General features: G+C 39.1%; 1 non-coding gene across 1 annotated transcript; it reads left to right on the top strand.

The window, feature by feature from the left end:
- Positions 1-11,958: 11,958 nt before the first annotated feature.
- Positions 11,959-12,065, top strand: LOC127109036 (small nucleolar RNA R71). Its single transcript, XR_007796523.1, has one exon. It is a non-coding gene; the product is annotated as a small nucleolar RNA R71 (small nucleolar RNA).
- Positions 12,066-15,385: the final 3,320 nt, after the last annotated feature.

Raw genomic sequence — 15,385 nt, forward strand, 5'->3', positions numbered from 1 at the left:
AATGGAAGCATGTTAACATGGAAGCATAATTGAAAAAGAAATGCAAAAGCCAAAAGAGAAAAGTCCTTGGAACGGACTCGAACACGCGCGCTATTCAAATGAAGCACTACTTAAGTGAAACGCTGCGTTTCACTTAAGTACATGGCACGGCGTGATTGGTTACATGGCTCACAAACACCAAAATCACATGCAAACAAGGCCAAGGCAGATTGAAACGCGATCTGGAAACAAAAATTTAGAACATTCATCGTGTTCATCCTGTTCATAATCATCAAGAACTTTTGGTCACAGAAATTAACAAGCAATACACCCGATTCATCTTATCATGCACAACACTATTCCAGCCTCAATTTCAATTAATTCTAACTATATTAAGAGCATCGATCAAAACAAGTTTCAACATCCAGATTTCAAATCAAGATAACTTTCTCAAAACCTAATGAAATTAAGAGATCTAAATTGCAGAATGATCTACATGCTAAGATCTACAAGAACCACATGAGAATTGCAAGAATTGGAGCGATCGAGTTCTAACCTCTTTGAAGATGCAGAACTTGATTCGTGAGTTTCAAGGCCTCAAAGGTGAAAACATATGATGTATGATGATGAGGAAGATGAATGAATGCAAGGCTTTAGTTCAACAGTGCTTGAATTTGAAGAAATCTCCAAATGCCATGAACATGCTCAAGCTCCAACAGTTCCAATTCTTCAAGAATTCTCCAACATTTGCTTCAACAGATCTTCAATACTTCCTGCAGATGATGATTAGCACAAGAACAAGCCAAAGAAATGATGAAATTCGATGAAAAAAAGTTGAAGAACTTTGAGAGAATTTGAGAGAATTTGAGATGAAAAGTGTTTGGATCTGAAATTGTGAATGTGTTCTTTGCAGAATTCTGTTATGATTAGGACTTTATAGTTCCTGTTAATCACACTTGCTAAACATGATTAGGCAAAATGCAATGGATTAGTGAAAATGAAGGTTTATGCCAAAATGCCAAAATCACCCTTATGCATATGTGATCAATGGAACAGTGCAACTTCACTTGAAGCAAGTCCAAAATTCTGTTTTAAGGCAAATGCAATTGGTTTGGAGTGAAAATTATGCATACTTTTCAAAATCACTTTTTCCCACCAAAATTCAAAATGAAGTCAAGTGAAAAATGCACTTTTTGTGTGATGATTTTTGATGAAATGTAATGAATGATTATGATAGAGCATGTCAAAAGGAGATTGTAACAATAAACCCCACTCAATTTGGCCAAATGGTGTGAAAGTTATCCAAGCTTGAAGTTCAAAATTTCTTGACAATGATTTGATCATAACTTGCCAACCACACATGAGAAATGGATGTTCTTGGACTTTTTGGAAAGGTGAGAGCAAGATATTCAACTTTCATGTTGGACAAAATTTGATTTGAAGCATTCTTGGTGATGTAAATTTGAGGAGAACACCTTTCCATTTTTGGCAGTTTGAAATTACAGGTCACCTACTATTTTTGGCAACTTTTTGTCTGACCTCAAATTCCTCAATGTGGATGTTTGACATGTTATATGAGGCTTGTATGGACATGAATGAGACCTCTCAAACCATTTCCCACCTTAAAATCCCTGATTTTATGCACAGTTGACCACAGTTGACTTTGCTAGGGTTTTGGTCGACTGAACAATGCCTTGATGAATTTCAAGCCTCTACCACTTGAGATCTTGATTCCAAATGATGTCATGGTTCATATGAACTCTTGATGAATGATCATGGTGCCCAAATTCTTCAGAATGGCCACCATCTATGGCTCAATGAATGCCTTAACTACCTTGACCTAGAATTTCTTCATCTAGAAGTAACAAGGTTAGATGACAATATTTTTGTACTTTTGGGTTAGTAAACAAATGAAAAGCAATGATATACAAATGCTAAACATGCTTGGGGATCAAGAACCACACTCAAAAGATGACCCACCCACAAAGAGGGAGGCAAGGTGCACAATGATCCTTGAGGCAATGATATGAATGATATGATATGATGCCATGAGGGATCTTAGGGACAAAATTGGGGTCTTACAAACGCCCATTGATTTAATTCGAATTAATATATGCATTTGAATATGATTGATGTTTACCGAAAATACATGCATAAAATAGAAATAGCAGTTACTAAAAGACTTTAGGGTCGAGGATAAAGCCTAACCATGCAATGTTCGCATTTATCTTCAAAAGCATAAAACATCTCATGCATCATGACATGGCATGAGGCTAACTTTTTTCAGGTTAATTATCCTCCCGATACAGTCAAAATAAAGGTTCATTCAGACGGACACCCTCATCGGTTACATTTGAGATTCAGATGCATCTTTCAGATATAATCCATATGAATGTTCATTCTGGCAAGCATTCTGACATCCTTCTAGTGATGGCATCTTTAAGCCCAACCCAGACATTTATTGCAAATACAACATATACAAATAGTATCAGATATAGCCTAACGTACGGTTCATTCTGATTCGGCCTAACGTATGGTTCCTTCAACTATTCCAATACGGTCTAGCGTACGACCCATTTGAATATTCATCCCCTCAGATACTACCTAGCATACGGTACATTCTGAAATGTAGTCTAGCGTATGACTACCCCTTTTATCATCAGATACAGCCTAACGGACGGCTCATTCTGCTCTTCAGATACGATCTAGCGTACGATCCATTCTGATCTTTATTTCTTCAGATACAGCCTAACGGACGGTTCATTCTGCTACTCAGATACTGCCTAGCGTACGGTACATTATGAAATATGGTCTAGCATACGACTCCCCTTTCATCCTCAGATACAGCCTAATGGACGACTCATTCTGCAACTCAGATACAATCTAGCGTAGGATCCATTCTGATCTTTCATCCCCAGTGAAGTCGCCAGCCTAACGGACGACTCATTCTGCTATTCAGATACGATCTAGCGTACGATCCATTCTGATCTTTATTTCTCCGGATACAGCCTAACAGACAACTCATTCTGCTATTCAGATATGATCTAGCGTACGATCCATTCTGATCTTTCATCATCAAACTTCCCGGGTGGCATCTTTAAGCCCATCTCCATCGAGATTAACTCTTAATTAACAAGCGCAAATTTTTGGGGCATTCTAAGTGTTCAATAATCTTCCACCTCCAGATCGCGAATGACATACATACCATTCTAACTCTCTCGGTTTATGAATATTGAACAGGGGCAGCTGTCATACCCCAAAATTTTCCCGTTAAGTTTTCAGGACATTTTTCAAGACATTCTAATCCATTTTCAAGACATTAATGTTAAAGGAACAAGGATCCAGCGCACAGGTTACCAAATCCAGAAGATGACCTAAACTGGCATACTCGCTAGGCGAGCAAACCCTTCGCTAGGCGAAGCCCACGCGTCATTCCTCGCTCCAGCGAGTTTTGATGAATTAGCTACTGGAATCCTTCGCTAGCTGCTCGCCCAGCGAACCCTTCGCTACCTCACTCACCTAGCGAGCTCACGAAATACCAGAAAATTTTGGGCTTAATTCTGAGCCCACCAAGACAATTATTATAAATACCAGAACTTCACACAGAGAAAGATAGAGGGAGGACAGAGAGGGAACAAGCAAACCCTAACAAAGGCAACCGGAAAAACCCTGGAGGCTAACGAAGAGAATTCAGAGTAACCCCCGGATACCCCGAAGGAAACTCATCTGCACAAAGGTTACCTCCACCCAACTCAATCTGGTACAAACCATAAGAGTGATCTGCAAGTCCAACGGTGCAATTGCAATTGCAAACAGGTTTGCCACACCCCACTATTTTATGCTCCTAATTTGACATCTTCAAATACATGAGGCATTATGATTGAATTCCTAAATATATCATTAGGTTCTGCATATGGGTTTAAGTATGCATGAATGTGTAACACGATATCTTGAATGTTTAACCATGTAATTTCTGTAATGAATGCCATAGGGTTTGGGTTTCCTGAAATCACACTGTTATCAAAGAAGAACCCAGAACCCGCAGCCGTTCGCTAGCACTTCGCAGAGCGAACACGCAGCGAGGGTTCGCTAAGCCTTCGCTAGGCGAGGCAGTAGCGAACATGACAGTATTTGTTTCTTCGTTTGCATTCTAATCTGTTATGTACTTGATCGACATGTTTTCTATTGCATCTATACGCTGTTTGCCTGACACTATTATTGTTGTGATTCTTTTGTTTGGTGCAACTCTTGGGTTGCACCCTAGCTTGGTATTCTAACCCGTTTGTTGAATTTTTGTGAGGGTTCACATACTCCTGAAGAGACAGTTTGCTAGGTATTCCACTTTATTTGTGGGATACCCTTGTGAAGATTCATTTTAATTACTTGACTTATTACATTGCCTTCGAACATATGATTTGGGCCCTCTCTTTGTTGCCTTATGATATTACAGTCATGTCCCGCGAATGTAAGGATACCCTTTGCAAAGACCCTTCGGTTAAATCATCATAGTCCCTCGAACGTTGCCTTCGAATACATGACTTTGTCCCTCGATGACCCTTCGTGGTAGCCTACGGTTAAATGATGATCGTCCCTTCGAATGCTAAGGTATCCTTACAAATGTTGCCTTCAATGACCAATCGACGACCCTACGATGTCCCTTTACATCCAAAGGATAAGACTACTTACTTCTCAATAGTAAGGACAGTTTTACCCTCCTAAGGATAGGAAATACCCATAAAGACCTTGGTTAGGTATAATTCTTAAATGCCTACTCGCAGCTTAAAATACTTTTCACACCTCACACTTTTCAAAACATCCTTTAGAAAATCACCATTTGGTATACATTCGCACCAAAATCATTACCGAGTTATAGTTTTTTCTAAACATCTTTCAAAAATCAAACGAGATAAACACTTTGTATACATTCATACAAGAATCATTACAAAGTTAAACTCTCCTTCCAAAATATTTTCTAAACACACCATATTTATCAAACACTTTCTCAAACAAAGAAAACATAAGTGAGTTAAGCAATTAAGAGCCCAGGATAACCATGGATACAAAGGGTGCTAACACCTTCCCTTTGTATAATGTACCTCCCGAACCCAAAATCTAATCAAGGTCTTTCCTGTTCTTTTCCGCCTTTCCTTATTGGATAAAAGAAAAGTCGGTGGCGACTCTTGCTATCCGCGACATTGCTTTTCAAAGCAAAACACAAAAGTCAGTTCACCGTATAACAGTCTGCAACGGTCATATGCTCGTAACGGTCATTTGCATGCCGTGTGACGATCGTGGTAGATCCGTGACGGTCGTCACGACTGTGAGATGGGCGTCACACTATATGTGACGGTCGTCACACGCTTATTTTCAATTTTCTCATCAAAGGTTGCAGCAGTTTTAATTACAGTAGCATATGATAACAGTATAATATGATAATTGAGCAATTGAATTTAAAAGCATAAATGAATAAATAAATAAATATAGAAGCATAAATAAATGAATAGCAATGTTATTGAATTAATAGATTGAAATTAAATGTAACATAAGAAAGAAAAAAATAATAACGCATTAAACAAAATTAATAAAATAATTAAACAAAAGCAATAAAATGAATGCGCTCCCTCCCCACACAAAACAAAGTAGTGTCCTTATTTCTTAGTGCGAGTAGGAGATATCAGTGGTCAGTAGTATTAGCCACAGTTTTGTCCCAATGCAGCTACAGCCTGGTTCAGGTGATGAAACTGCTCGACGACTATATCCATCAGGCCTAAGATATCAAAGCGCATGATTTTTATCTCTTCTTTCACAATTGTGATGTCAGTTTGGAAATCATTCAGACAGGTTAGAAGCATGGTAAGATTATCATCATATGATGGAGGAACCGGTTCATCAATGTTATAGTAGTTGGGAGGTGTTTCAGGGTCAGATTCTTCAACATGGATAGGGTCATTGATATACTCATATATAGGCGGTGTCTCGGGAGGTGAAGGTGGATCAATTGGGTGTTCATCTAAGTCATAAAGCCAGTTGTTACGGTTGTGAAAACTCGTTCTCTCATGGTTAGGCAAGGTAAATAGTCGGACCACTTCGTTATTGATTAGATAATCAAAAGTATCCGGCCCAAGGTTGCCTATGATTCTACGGTTAAGGCTCAGATGTTTCCAAATGGTACATGCTCGTAAAGTGGGCGTCTAAGTCCGATGGCATCTACTATCATGGTTACTAGGCCACCTATTATTATTGGGGTACGATTGTTCTTAGCAAGGTGAACAAATATTTCCATCATGAATGTCACGATCTTGACATGTCGACCTTGATCGACACATAACAAGATGAAAAGTTCATCGCGGGACACTATGGTGTTGTTCTCTTCCTTACCAAATAGGGTATGGGCCAATATTTTATGGAAGTAGCGGATATCTGGGTTATGGATCATTTGTGAGTGCATCTCATTCGGGTTAGGGTTTGATTCTCCAGTTAAGCTACCCCAAAAGTAATCTAGGTCGATGTCCTCGATTAGTTCCTCCTGGCGGGTAGTAAAAATGAAAGGGCCACTAGGAAATCCTAGGAGGTCAGCAAGGTATCGACGGCTATAGGTGAAGTCCATGCTAAACAGCCTAAAGGATATTAACCCTTTGTTAAGTCCGTAACCATGCTCGGGGTTGAAAACCAGGGAGCTAAGGAATTCTAAGGTTAGTTCACGGTAAGTGACAAACCGTCTCCTAATAGCTGCATTCTCCCACCCTAGCTGGTTAAACATAAATAGGATGCTATCTCGGATACCTAACTTATCCATGGTAGGTCCATCATAATATATGGTCAATTCCATATCCTTCCGAGCTAGATAATCATACCGCCGTCTCTGAACTCTGCCTCTAAAAACTGTATCTACTTGTTGCATGATGAAAGTGAGTAACTAACTAGTTAGTAATTTTCCTGTTTATCAGTATCCAATATGTCTAAGTTAGTAACTAGAAGCAACAAGAATGACTGCAAAGAATCAAGAAGAGGGGAGCAAAAGATAAAGAAGAAATTCAAAGAAGGAAAATAGTTTGTAACAAAGATAACAAAAAAAAGGAAAAAGGGTGGGTTGTCTCCCACTAAGCACTTTGTTTAATGTCGTAAGTTCGACAGTAGCATCGCGATGTACTAGGTTTGGGGTTGAGCGAGCAGCTCTATGAGTCTGAGACTGTTCAAATAGTCTCTATTTTCAATATTATGATAATGCTTTAATCGCTTCCCGTTTACTATAAAAGGTTCACTATTCCTACCTTTTATTTGTATCGCACCGCTTTTGAGGACTTTGGTGATCTCGAAAGAGCCGGACCACCGAGATTTAAGTTTTCCTGGAAAAAGTTTAAGTCTTGAATTAAATAGTAGCACTATGTCGCCGACTTTAAACTCCTTCCTAGAAATGCGTTTGTCATGCCATCTTTTGGTTCGCTTTTTGTATATCCTGGCATTCTCATAGGCGTCCAGTCTCAGCTCTTCCAATTCGTGAATGTCCAGAATTCGTTTCTCGCCTGCGGAAGTATAGTTTATATTTAGGATCTTAATTGCCCAATATGCTTTGTGTTCTAATTCCACAGGGAGATGATATGATTTACCATAGACTAGTTTAAAGGGTGTGGTTCCTATTGGGGTTTTGTAAACCGTCCTATAGGCCCACAGAGCTTCGTTTAGTTTAAATGACCAGTCTTTTCTGGATATTCCTACAGTCTTCTCTAGAATTTGTTTTATTTCTCTATTCGAGACTTCGACTTGCCCGCTAGTTTGTGGGTGATAAGGTGTTGCTACACGGTGTTGAACTCCATACTTTAGAAGAAGTTTTCCAAAGATATTCGATATGAAGTGGGAGCCACTGTCACTAACTACTAGTTTTGGCATACCGAGTCTAGGAAAGATGATGTTCTTGAATAACTTAATCACTACTCGTGTGTCATTTTTCGGAGAGGCTACAGCCTCGATCCATTTTGAAACATAGTCGACAGCAACAAGTATGTACTTATTACCAAAAGAAGCTGGGAATGGTCCCATGAAGTCAATCCCCCATACACCGAAGACTTCCACTTCTAAGATTCCTGTTTGTGGCATTTCATCGCGTCTTGAGATGTTGCCAGTGCGTTGGCACCGGTCGCATTTTATAACCGTGTTATGGACATCTTTCCATAGAGTGGGCCAAAAGAGGTCTGATTATAGGATCTTAGTACAGGTCTTTGAGGTACTTGCATGCCCTCCATAGGGAGCAGAATGGCAATGAGAGATTATATCATCTATTTCATCCTCAGGAACACATCGACGAAAAATACCGTCGGTACCTCTTTTGAAAAGTAGAGGTTCATCCCAGTAGTATTGTTTTAGGTCATGGAATAATTTCTTCTTTTGTTGGTAAGATAGGTCCGGTGGAAGTATTCCTACAGCTAGGTAGTTGACAAAATCAGCATACCATGGCAGAGTTGCATTCGCATGTATTTCTTCCACGGATTCTTCTATTTCTGTATCGTTTAATGTTAGTTCAAACATATCACTTTCCATTTGGGCTATGAGTCGTTCGTAAGGGAAATCATCATTAATTAGGATTTGTTCAGGTTTATTCCCTTCGATTTAGGATAAGTGGTCTGCTACTATGTTTTTAGTACCTTTCTTATCTTTTATCTCTAAGTCAAATTTTTGTAAGAGCAGGATCCATCTTAAAAGTCTTGGTTTGGCATCCTTCTTACTTAGTAGATATCTAATAGCGGCGTGGTCGGTATAGATGATAATTTTCGCCCCTACTAGGTAGGAACAAAATTTGTCCAAAGCGAACATGACGGTTAGAAGTTCTTTTTCAGTGGTGGCGTAGTTCATTTGGGTTGGATCTAGTGTTTTACTTTCATAGTAAATAGCATGAAGCTTCTTATCCTTTCTTTGTCCTAGTACTGCGCCTACTGCGTAATCACTCGCATCACACATGATTTCAAAAGGTAATCTCCAGTCACGTGGTTGCATTATGGGTGCGGTGATTAAAGATGTTTTCAGTTGGTTGAACGCTGTTAAACATTTTTCATCAAATATGAAATTAGCGTCTTTCATTAATTAACCCGTAAGTGGCTTGGTAATTTTCGAGAAATCTTTGATAAAACTTCGGTAGAAACCGGCGTGTCCTAAAAAGCTTCGTATTTCTCGAACGGTTTTAGGAGGTTGAAGGTTCTCTATGATTTCGATCTTAGCTTTGTCTACTTCAATTCCTCTATCAGATACTACGTGACCTAACACGATTCCTTGTTGAACCATGAAATGGCATTTCTCCCAGTTTAAAACGAGGTTTACTTTTACGCATATTTCGAGTACCATTTCAAGGTTTGATAGACATCCTTCTAAACTCTTCCCACAACCAGAAAAGTCGTCCATAAAGACTTCCATGATGTCGTCTATAAAATCGGCGAAGATTGCCATCATGCATCTTTGAAATGTTGCGGGAGCGTTGCATAACCCAAATGGCATTCGTCGGTAAGCGAGTGTACCATAAGGGCCTGTGAAGGTAGTCTTTTCTTGGTCGTCAGAATGGATTGGGATTTGAAAGAATCCTGAATAACCGTCTAGATAGCAGAAGTGAGAATGCTTAGCCAATCGTTCAAGCATTTGGTCAATGAAGGGTAGAGGGAAATGATCTTTTCGAGTGGCTTTGTTTAGTTTTCTATAGTCGATGCATATTCTACTTCCGGTCACAACTCTTTGTGCTATAGATTCTCCCTTCTCATTCTTAACAACTGTAACACCCCCTTTCTTGGGTACTACATGAACGGGGCTAACCCATTGACTATCGGAGATCAGGTATATGATTCCAGCATCTAGTAGCTTTTTTACTTCATCCTTGACTACTGTACTTAGGATTGGGTTGATCCTTCTCTGGTGTTCTCTAGAGGTTTTACAATCTTCCTCCAGCATAATGCGATGCATATAGATAGAAGGACTTATTCCTTTTAGATCGGCGATGTTATATCCTAACGCAGTTGGATATTTTCTTAGGATATCTAGTAATTTCTTGGTTTCCATCTGTCCTAAATCAGCATTGACTATTACTGGTCTTTTCAGTTCAGTGTCTAGGAATTCGTATCTTAGGTTCTTTGGTAGTGCTTTTAATTCCAAGTCAGGTTTCTTTGGGCATGGCATGTGGTTGGGTGTAAGTGCTAAGCATTCGCTTAGACTGTCATTTTGGTATGGTTCATGCCAATTATCGTCTTCAAAGATTGGAGGGATTTGGATTTTCATTATATCAGAATATGTGGTTTCTTGCATCTCCATCTCTCTCACGCACTCGTCTATGACATCAAGTAGATAACAAGTGTCGTCTATAGCCGGCGCTTGTAAGAATTGGGCCAAGATGAATTCAACCTTTTCCTGTCCAACTTCGAATGTCAGCTTACCTCTCTTTACGTCTATTATGGCTCCGGCGGTAGCCAAGAATGGCCTTCCTAAAATGATAGGTGTACTGGCATCTTCTTTGATGTCCATGATTATGAAGTCTGTAGGAATGTAAAATTGTCCAACACGTACGGGGACATTCTCTAGTATACCGACAGGATATTTGATTGAGCGGTCATCTAATTGAACAGACATCTAGGTTGGTCTTAATTATCCCATACTGAGCCTTTTACAGATGGTTAAGGGCATTACACTAATGTTGGCTCCTAGATCGCATAGAGCTTTGTCTATGACGAATTTTCCAATGACACAAGGTATGGAAAAACTACCTGGGTCTTTTAGTTTGGGAGGCATGTTATTCTGGATTATTGCGCTACACTCGGCAATAAGTGTAATTGTTTCGTTATCCTCAATCTTTTTCTTATTGGATAGGATCTCCTTAAGAAATTTAGCATAGGAGGGCATTTGTGTGATGGCTTATGTAAAGGGTATTGTAATGTTTAGTTGCTTCAAAAGTTCAACAAATTTCCTAAATTGACTTGCAGATTTAGAACTTGCAAGTCTTTGAGGATACGAAATGGGTGGTTTATAAGGAGGCAGAGGCACATAAGGTTTTTCTTTTTCTTCGGCCTCTTGGGTATTATCTTCTATTTCCTTTGGTTCATTCACCTGCTCAGTTGTAGTTTTGTCTGGTTTTTGGTACATGGCAGGGTTTTGGAGTCTTGGATCTACGGGTCCGTCTATTTCTTTTCCACTTCTCAGTATAACAACATTTGCATGTCCTTTTGGATTCGGTTGCGGTTGTCCAGGAAATGTTCCAGCTGGAGCGGCTGTAGATGCTTGATGTTGAGCCACCTGTGAAATCTGTGTTTCAAGTATTTTATTGTGGGTGGCTCAGGAGTCTACTTTGCTCGCTAGTTGTTTGAGTTGCTCGCTAGTATGTATGTTTTGGTTCAAGAAGTCTTTGTTTGTCTGAGCTTGGGTAGCTATGAAGCTTTCCATCATTAATTCCAGGTTCAACTTCCTAGGCGTGTTAGGAGCATTATTAGCTGGCTTTTGATATCCAAGCGGAACAGCTGGTGCTTGGCCAGGTGCATACAAGGCATTGTTATTCTTATACGAGAAATTATGATGGTTTTTCCAACCTGGGTTATAGGTATTCGAATATGGATTTCATTGTGTGTAATTCACTTGATCGGTTGGGACTCTTGCTAATATTTGACATTCTTGTGCAGTGTGTCCAGGGTTTCCACATAACTCACAATTTGGAGTTACAACAACCACGGTGGCTGTGGGTGGTATGGTCAAGTTATCTAATTTTTGAACAAGGGCATCTACCTTTGCATGAACATGGTCAAGGCTACTGATTTCATACATTCCACCCTTTGTCTGGGACTTTTCCACTAGAGTTCTTTCATCTCCCCATTGGCAATGGATTTGGGCCATGTTTTCATGAGTTGATATGCTTCATTGTATGGCTTGTCCATAAGTGCACCGCCTGCGGCAACATCTACTGTCAGTCTTGTGTTATACAGAAGCCCATTGTAAAATGTGTGAATGATCACCCAGTCTTCGAGACTATGATGTGGACATATCCTCATCATGTCCCTGTATCTCTCCCACGCTTCGTAGAGAGATTCTACATCTTTTTCCCTGAATCCGTTGATTTGAGCTCTCAGCATAGCAATTTTGCTCAGCGGGAAATATCGGGATAAGAAAACATTCTTCAGTTCTTCCCATGTTGTAACGGAGTTGGAGGGCAAGGATTGCAGCCAAGCCCAAGCTCTGTCTCTTAGTGAGAAAGGAAAGAGACACAGTCTTATCGCATCTTGAGATACACCATTCGCCTTTACAGTGTCTACGTACTGCAAAAACTTGGTCAGGTGTTCATTAGGATCATCCGTAGGATTTCCGGAAAATTGATGTTGTTGGACGGCTGATAATAATGAGGGTTTCAGCTCGAAATCGTTTCGATCGATAGCGGGGGCAACAATGCTGTTGTGAGGTTCTTGTTGGGACGGGGTAGCGTAGAATTTAAGAGGACGATTATGTGGTCCTTTTTCAGCCATGGTTGGTTTTTCTTCTGGTTTAGAAGGAGAGAAGATATCGGGAATATCATACTTTTGTTGATATTCGTGTATTCGGGGTCTTACGTATAAGAAACGCTCTAACTCTGGGACCGGTGGTGCTAAGTTATCGCCTTATGAACGAGTACTTGGCATACAATCGGGGAAATAAGGGAGAGTAAATTAGTTTTTATTTTTACCTTAGTCTATACCGTGCAATGAAAGAATTGCACTATTCGACTAAAACAGGTCCCCGACAACGACGCAAAAAACTTGATGCTTGTCGTGACTATATATAAAATATAGTCTACCGGGTACTTGACTGCAAGTGCACAGTCCAATCGCTTTAGTTTTAAAAGATATCGATCCCACAAGGACCTATGGTCAAACTAGTGTTACTAACGTCACTATGTTTAGCTAAGGGAATGATTAGTAGAAGTTCGGGTGCAGAATAGTAAATCTAAGGGAAATTTAGTTTTAAGAAAGAATTGATGGAAGGAATCAGTATGCAACACATTAATTGTCAGGGATTCTATAAGTCACCGGTGAATAGTTTAAATGCCAAATATCTCTCAGTAAAAAATATTTATTTAAAAAGCTCTATCTCACACTCTCGTGATTGTTGATTCGACATATAACTTTAAGTCAGAATGTACGCTCTCGCTGTCCCATTTGAAGTTAAAATTACTTTTTGAAAATAAATAATTTCTAATTGCTTTTAAAGTGCTCTCGCTGTTTTTAAACTCAATGCCTAATTTTTACTATCCAGCTCGAGCCTCACGCTCTCGCGATTGTTGGTTCTCACCTTAGTTAATTTCCCACTCTCGTGGCAAAATCGTATTAAATAGCTTCTCACGCTTTTGTGATAAAGTTAATTACATTTAAATTAAAAACCTCAGCCTAAAAGATTGTTTGAGAAAAAGAGTTTTCACCGATTATTATTAAATCCCATCTAATTAAATTGTTACATACCGATACCAGTAATTTAGCCGGACATGTTAAATAAAGCAAACACAAAGCTTAAACAGATTAACATTGCAGCAAGCATAATTATAATAATAACAAGGAAATAATAATAATTTGATAAAAACCTGGTAATTGAAGTAACAGAGTAGGCGAATCTTGGAGTACTTGAGCAGTCCTCCACAAGTCGGTAGGATTCTGCTTCTTCAATACAATTGCTTACTAAATTAAATAAAGTGTAGTAGTTCCCCATTGTAGGAAACTACTACTATGGCTAACTGGAAAACAAAAAGGAAAAGAGAAAAAGGAAATTCTAAAAAGAATGGCAAATGAACTAAGGCAACGGAAACAAAGTTGCTGAAAAAAGAAAATAACTAAAAAGCTAGAATGCTGTAAAAAATTCAATTGCAGAGCGTAAGTGTAGATGTTCCAATTTTTTCAAACTTTGGTCCTTTATATATTGCCTTGGTAGGTCTTGGCGGTTGAGAAATTTAAGGAAGACTGGTTGAATGAGGAATCCACGGGGGAGTCTTGTTGTTGGAGAGAATTTAGGCACGTTTGGGTGCCTCTGGCTGACTATTTCAAAGCGTAAAATCTGGTCGTGTGACGCTCGTCATGGGCCTGTGACGGTCGTCCCAGGCTGGGTCGTGACGGTCGTCATGAAGCTTGTGACGGTCGTCATCAACAGTTTTTGCATTCTGGTTTTCTGCTTTTTCCTGTGATTTCTCATCTGTTTCTTCTTCTTTTTCTTCCTTTTCTACATTTTGCTCATTAATGCTTGGAGATTTAAATACCTGCAAAAACAACTCGAATACTTGCGGAATAATCGGAATATTAATTAAAATGGTATGATCTTTGAGTGTAAATCAAGGCAAATATCTGATGCATTTTCGCGTTATCAATTGGGAGTCTATATAAAGTGATAACCAAATTTTTAGAAAATAGGCTTAGTAAGGTTATATGTAATCTTATACCAAGCAATCAAACGACCTTTATTTCGGGTAGGCAAATCCTTGATAATGTGTTGGTTACTAACAAAGTATTGGATTATGCTAAAAGGAAATGGAAAGATTGTATGCTGGTTAAAGTAGACTTCCAAAAAGAATATGAGTGTGTCGATTGGGATTTTTTGAGGAAGATGTTGAGGAAAATCGGGTTTGGACATAAGTGGATGGACAAGATGGAGGCAGGAATTTTTACCAGTTCAATGTCTATATTGGTAAATGGGAGTCCCACAGCAGCAGAGGTTTGAGACAGGGAGATCCTTTGTCTCCATTCTTATTCACAATAATAGCAGAAGGTTTGGCAAGATTGGTCAGTGAGGTTATCACAGTGGGTATGTATAAACCTTTTTGTTTGAGTGAACAAGTATCATATAGCCTGTTCCAATTTGCTGACGATACGATATTTGTGGGGTAAAGTTCATGGGATAATGTGTGGGCTTTAAAAGCTATTTTAAGGGCATTTGAGATGTTGTCAGGGTTAAGGATTAACATGTGGAAGAGTAAGTTGTATCGTTGTGGTGTATATGACTATTTTTTGGGGATGGAGGCTTTTTCCATGTCGTGTAGGATTGATAAGATCCTGTTTACATTCCTGGGTATTTGTATAGGGGGAAATCATAGACTTATAAACTTTTGGAAGCCAGTGATGAATATTGTGAAGGCTAAATTATCAACATAGAAGGGTAGGTTGTTATCCGTAGGAGGGAGGATGACACTTATCAATTGAATGTTATCTAAATTGCATATATACAATATTTTCTTTTTTAAAATACCAGCTGAAGTCATCAATGAAATTCATAGAAATTCAAAGAAATGTTTTGTGGAACGGTATATGTAATAAAAGAGGTGTGTGTTGGATAAGTTGGGAATTGATTTGTAGATCTAAATAGGAGGGTGGATTGGGGATAAAATACATTGCAAGCTTTAATAAGTCCCTCCTGAGTAAGTGGATCTAGAGAATTTTGTTTG

This window comes from Lathyrus oleraceus, chromosome 7, assembly GCF_024323335.1.
Source record: "Lathyrus oleraceus cultivar Zhongwan6 chromosome 7, CAAS_Psat_ZW6_1.0, whole genome shotgun sequence".
Lineage (NCBI taxonomy): Eukaryota > Viridiplantae > Streptophyta > Magnoliopsida > Fabales > Fabaceae > Lathyrus > Lathyrus oleraceus.